The following is a 6475-nucleotide window of genomic DNA, read 5'->3' as shown; positions in this document are numbered from 1 at the left end:
TAAAGGAAATCCATGGTGCAAGTGGACTTCAGTTATAATAATCACCAGAAATTTTTTTCAAAGCTTCAGAGAAAGAAAACTGAAAACCCACATCAAACACATTATGACACCATTTGTAATTTGCCTAATGTACCAGGTATATCTTTGTTGAAAACGATTTCTATTGATATGGATAAAAAGCCAAAGTAGTCTACAGATTGGGCCAAATCAGGCAAAACAAATGTCCCCAGGACTTCTTTTATTTTATTTGTCCACAATCTACCACACGCATGTTTTCTTTTCAGTCTTGTCAGTCACAGCCCAATCTTTTGGACCCTTAGAATCAAGGTAAGATTCACAAATTATTTTTAAAAATAACCACTTATCACTTTATATAGTCACAAAGTTGTAAAACTGCACTAAATCTATGTTTTAGTTTATATCTGAGGGATTTAAATGTAATCCAGTTAGTTCTTAGTTATAGAGAAGACATCAAAGCATTTAGTGTGACTAAAATATTTTGTGTATATTGTGCTTTTATTCAAACATAAGCTAACTTTTGGAAGTCAATTTGCTTTCCAGTCTGCGTAGGGGTCAACAATGTATGGTGTAGGGTTCTGTGCTATTTGGCTCAAGCACACACATCTGTCTGTACAAGATACCACTTCTATCTTGCCACTTACAAATGAAATCTGTTCTTCTCTCTGCCTTCCTTACTGCTCAGCAAATACCTATTCCAACTCATCCAAAAGTTAACAGCACCATTTTTATATATTTCCAAGATAAAATTTTGCTCTGTTCTCAGCCCAAGTAGCTATATGAGTATGTCTTCTCTGTATTCCAGGTGATGCCGAAAAGCATTGTATGTTGGTAGATAACAGATGGCATTTCTGTTTCATAAAAACTATTTCTCTGGGAAGTAAGTGGCATTTTTAAAAATGTTTGTGGTATCTGAGAATCTGAGAATCTAGTCTCAAAGCAAAAATAAGGACAAAACCCAAAAATGCAAAAAGAAAAAGTTGAAAATGTTCTATTTAGATAATATCTACCAACAGAGATATAAACAAAAGCAAGTCCAGTCTTCTAACAAGTACATCAAGGTCCATGACTAAGGAGCCCTCAACCACCGAAGGGCTGGGCTTCAGGGCAAGGAAGGGCTTCTGTCTGGCTGTAGCCGTCAGCATGGGTGGGAATTACATGAAGTTGTGTCATTTAAGAAATCCTGGGGCCCGGGGGCTTCGGGGAAGCACTTTTACACTGAGGCTTCGGCTGTGGCACTACCTCTCAGCAGCATCTGCCTTATCTGGGGCTTAGATAAGAAGTTCCTGTGAGCAGGGCTCATGGAGAGGAAGCTGACTTCCCAAAAGAGGTTAAGTGGCCAGCAGGAGAGAAGAGACCGGGCCTTGGGAGATCCCCTTTATCCCGCTGTGACGCTATCTCCACTCTGCCGGAAAGAAGTGTTGCTGGAATTATCCATCAATGGGCAGACATCTGTGCTATTTACAGTCATCTGGGGGAGTGTTTTTGGGTAGCAGTGAGAAACATCCACTTCTGTTTCAGAGGTCACCATGAATAGGGCAGGTATGGGATTAATTCTTTTTGGCAGCCATATCCTGGAGGGAAAGGGCGAGCCAGAATGATCTCATAGACAAATAGAAAGGAACAGCCAGTTTTACACCCAAAGACTAGCCCGTTCCCCTTGTGACGTCTGACTTGAGCTAAGTAACGCGCCCGAGAACTGTCTTGCCAGCCACTCAGAATATAATATTTAACCCCTTATATTCATAGGGCCTGTGAGCACCACGGCATGGGAAAAAATGGTACACTACCAGGTTAAAAACATAACAAAGTTTAGACTGCTTTTACTCTTCTTCTCATTTCAGATGCTGGGACAATGCTATTGGCAACTTCATATGCTACGTGGAGGGAAGGGTCAAGCCAGAACTCTGACTCACACATGCCTACTCATCTCCTTCTGGCCATCGAATTAACCTATTCTGGGTCCTCTTCTTCAGGATGCTGGGTGATAAACAGTTTCATGCTCACAGGCTAATATTCAGTCTCCCAGGACCTCACAAACTTCATTCTTAAATAGCTCACATGATTTTTGTTATACTATGAAACCATTAATCTCTGTATAATATTTTCCTTTAAACTGACTCACTTTTTATTATGTTAAAAGGTCATATCACTATTGTCAATGGATGAAGGGTATATCATTTGCCTTACATACACAGTAGCTATAAAATATATGTACCATGAGTACAAAAATATGCTTTAAAGTTTAGGTAAATATTGTTACCTTATTCTAAAGACTCTGAATGGGAGGACTAGACACTGTTAAAAAATAATGGGAGAAGGTCAAGGGACACTGTTGGAGTGTTAAATATATGCCAACACTAAATTAAGATTTTTCTCCTTTGTGTGATCAGAAAGACTGAAAGAATATTGACAAAGAAATCAATTTTTTTTTATTAGGGGACTCAAAGTAATGACGCTGGGTTAATGTGTCATCTCGGTGCTGTCTCCCTTTGGGATATATTTCTGTGAAGAATTTTTGGAAAACATGCCGAAATTCAAATCAGCATTTCTATTGCTCAGTTAGACTATGAGAAAGAGAACTTGAGATAAGGGTAGATGTTGCTTTTTCTCCACAGTCAATTCCGTTCAACACTTAATATGAACTATGGGTGCCGATATTTCCAGAAGCTTATTCTCTTATTGATGAGAAAAGAGAAATACATTTGAAGCAAATAACTACAAAAGCAAATCACCACCCAATTAAGGGAACATACTAAGGACCTAGGTTTGGGCTCCTCGGCAGGAATAAAGCACAAAAGGTTGGCCCCTAGAGGCAGGCAAGTTAGAAACAGGAGCCACATCTGAATGGAAGCAGCCCATCCCTCCCGCCGTGTTGGGCTCAAGGCACTGCAAGCAGAAAGCAAGCAGAAGGAAGGCTGGATTTCTACCCTGACTTGGCCACCCCATGAAGTACTGTCAATGTTCAAAGGAAGGAGAGAAACCCTATTCAGACAGACTCCTAGAGAACTGGCCCCATTTTCCAAGATCTGACGGGGGGTGCCGTGCTGATTCTTTTGTTGTTGAAACATATTGTGAATGTTTTAAAAAACAGATATTTATAATGCACGTAATTATTAAAATGTTAAGAGAAATGTTTTGCTTCTGTTTAAATCATCATCCAATGGCTTTATACATGCTTTCTAGCAAATAACAATAGCAATAGCTCAACTTTTTTTGAGTAAGAGGACTCAGTCATGCAATACATTGTACTTTCGATGTCTACAGATTGAGAAAATACATAACGATCAAAGGCTGCTATTAATTCAGTGAAGCAAGTGAATTTGTATTTTATTCATCACCTCATCTATAGACGTTTCAAAAAAGAGTACTGTGTGTGCATTTGACATGTTATTTATTTAGTCTATTCATACTGAATGTGCACATGGATTTACAGACCCTTCCAATAAATTCTGCTGCCCCGGGGGGTCCAAGACCTACTGGTTGGGAACCAAGGAACAGGACAGGCTTATGATTGATGACAATGAGTTGGGCCTGGGGCACATCTGCTGGTCTTCCATTGCTTTTATCATCCCGACCCTCAGCACTTTCTTTCTGGGACTCTGCACTCTGCTTTGTTTACTGAAAATGTTTTCTGTATAAACTTCAGCAAGTCGGTTATGACTTCCCACAGTGGGAACATTTTTTCAGGCTAAAAAGTGAACTGCACTTTGAATGGACACTTGCACAACTGGGAGAAAAGTCATTTTCAACTCAAGATGCACCACCAGCTCTTCTAGTGCCTCCAACAATTCTTTATTCCTGAAGCATTTGCCGCACGACTCTTTCTACCTTTGTGACATGCGCATTTAATTAAAAAAAATGAAAGCAAAAGGATTTCTTGCATCCCAGTCTAGCTGTTTCCCTTTATGTTGTTATCCAACTAGCCAACAAAGTCTACCAATAAAGTTATTTGCTGTAAAAGTATAGCTAAGTAGCACTGTCAACTTACTTTCTGAGTGTTTTTATGGAATTTTAATTTATTTGTCTTAGCAAATTTTATGAGTTTGTGATTCAAAATGTGGACTTTGCCTAATTGTACTGTCCTTTTGGGAGTTTGCCTTTGTGTGATCCTAAGTTCTGACTTTCTTACAAACAGTTATTTCAATCTTTCATGTATACTAGTATATGTTCGTGTTGTCATCTCCTCTCCCTCCTGCATCTACAATGACTTCCTTTCATCAGGGCACAACTTTCCAATAATCTTGTCTACATTTGCTGCCCACATATACTCATATCCTAGCCAGTTTCAACCCACTCCACTCTGGCTTCTGTCCCCTAACTTGGCTGAAAGCCTGCTCTTGTCACAGTCACAAACCACTTTCATATGGACCCAATGATCACTTTTTCATTCTCCGCTAACGAGCTCTTTCAGCTGCATCTGACATGTTGACACTCCCTCTCTTTAAATAGTTTCTTAAGTCTATTTTCTTATAATCTCTCATGTATTCATCGAGGAAGACTTGTTCTGGGTATAAAGAATGGAACAGTGAAACAGGAAAGCTGTGTTCTTGTCTGAATAACAGTCTGGGAGAGACAGAGAAGTAATATGCAATGACAATAGAGTACATTGAATGTTACGATGGAGAAAATACAGTGTTAAGAAAGGACCTGTAAGAAAAGCCTGATCAGGATGGAGAAGGTCGGGGAAAAATTCCTGAGAAAGTGACATTTAATCCAAGACTAGAAGGTGACTAGGAGTTAGCCAGAGAATGGAGGAAGTGAGAAGGAGTCCCCAAGACAAAGGGGAGAGTGGATGCAAGGGCTTGGAAGTAGAGCCAGAGCATGGAGAGCTGGAGTAGTTTAGTGGGTTTTGTGGGGAGGAAAGAGTAAAAATGGTCAGTGGAGTGAGGAGGCATCATATCATGACAGGCCTTGTAGGACATTTAAGAAAATTGGACTCTTATTGAAGGCAGTGAGGAGCCAGTGATGGACTTAGAACCTTAAAATGACTGAAGTGGGAGACAGGATTGGGATGGAGCAAGGTTAGAAGAAAGATTTGTTGGGAGTCTATGATATTGATTTAGACAGCAATGGTGGTAGTGTTAGTGAGGATAGAGAGAATTAGCCATTACAGAGGAAGAAAGAACAAAATTTAGTGATTGGTTGAGAGCCAGGATGGGGGACAATCCTGGTGAGGGAGATGGAAGAGTCCATTTCAATAACCATGATGAAGTATATGGTGCTGCCTCTCACCAATGTGAACAGTGCCCGAGTAAGAACAACATGTAGCTAAAGGGGAGGGAGATGATAAATTCAGTTGGAGTTTGTTGAGGCTCTTCAAAAGCAGAGCTATGTGTGGACAGGCAGTGGGGCCTCTGAAAGGTACTGGTTCTCTTCTCTCTCAGAGATAAGTACAGGAATGAAGAAATGCTGACAGTTTCTCTGTTCCCAGGAGCCTTCTCAGGGAGCATGTGTGAGGGACCCACAATACAAGATGTGCAGAGAGGGAGGGACAGGCTTCTAGGGGGGGAATCTGCCTTTCTTCTGAGCAAGAAGACACTTCCCTCCTCAGGCAGAAGCCACAGCTCAAGATCCACGGCTCTGAGAATTGGGCTGTCAGGGCAGCTGCAACCAGAATCAGACACGTAGTGTGAAAGATCACATGACTTGATCACCAAATTCTCAGCAATATCTTAAAGGGGACTCCGTGGTCACAAGGTTTAGGAGTTTAGAGGAGGTAGGGATAGCCTGAAATAGCTAAAACCTGAGCCGGGGGTACTTGTACTTTCTCAGGATCCTGGCAACATATTGGCAATATACTTAGGTTTGGGGTCTGCAAATCAGACCAAAGTGAAATGAGTGTGAATAGATGAAACAGGAAGGAAGAAAGTTCTTTTCATCTTAGCTTTGTTAGGTTGTATATTTTCTTTTGTTTTTTAGTGGTGCATACCATTTTCAGTGGAGGCCTCATTTCTTGCAAAATCATTGGTTTTGCAATTCAATCTGGGGTAATATATAAAAAAGATCATAAAAAATGAGGAACTATTCTGTCATTTCTAAAAAGACATTCACATGGCTAGATATTTGCTTAGTGCAATATAGTTCTTTATTTTTTAAATTGATTTTAGAGAGAGAACTGGATGGAGGGAGGGAGAGAGAGAGAGAAAGAGAGACTGATCAGTTGTTTCTCACACATGCCCTGACCAGGGATTGAACCCAAAACCTAGCATGTGCCCTGAATAGAAATCAAACCTGTGACCTTTCAGTCTATGGGATGGCACTCCAAGCAACTGAGCCACACTGGCCAGGGCAATGCCTGTATATTTCCAACAACCTCAGTTGAAATATTTTTGCTTCTCTGTGCTATTAGCTGGACAAAAATGAAAGAATTCAAATATTGTAGTCTAAGGGGGCCATTTTTTTTTTTGTTTTCAACATGAGTTTTCCAGTTTATTTTCCCATTATCACCATCAAG

This window comes from Myotis myotis, unplaced genomic scaffold (genome assembly GCF_014108235.1).
Source record: "Myotis myotis isolate mMyoMyo1 unplaced genomic scaffold, mMyoMyo1.p scaffold_m19_p_5, whole genome shotgun sequence".
Lineage (NCBI taxonomy): Eukaryota > Metazoa > Chordata > Mammalia > Chiroptera > Vespertilionidae > Myotis > Myotis myotis.
The sequence above is the reverse complement of the archived record's forward strand: the minus strand, read 5'-3'. Positions refer to the sequence as shown.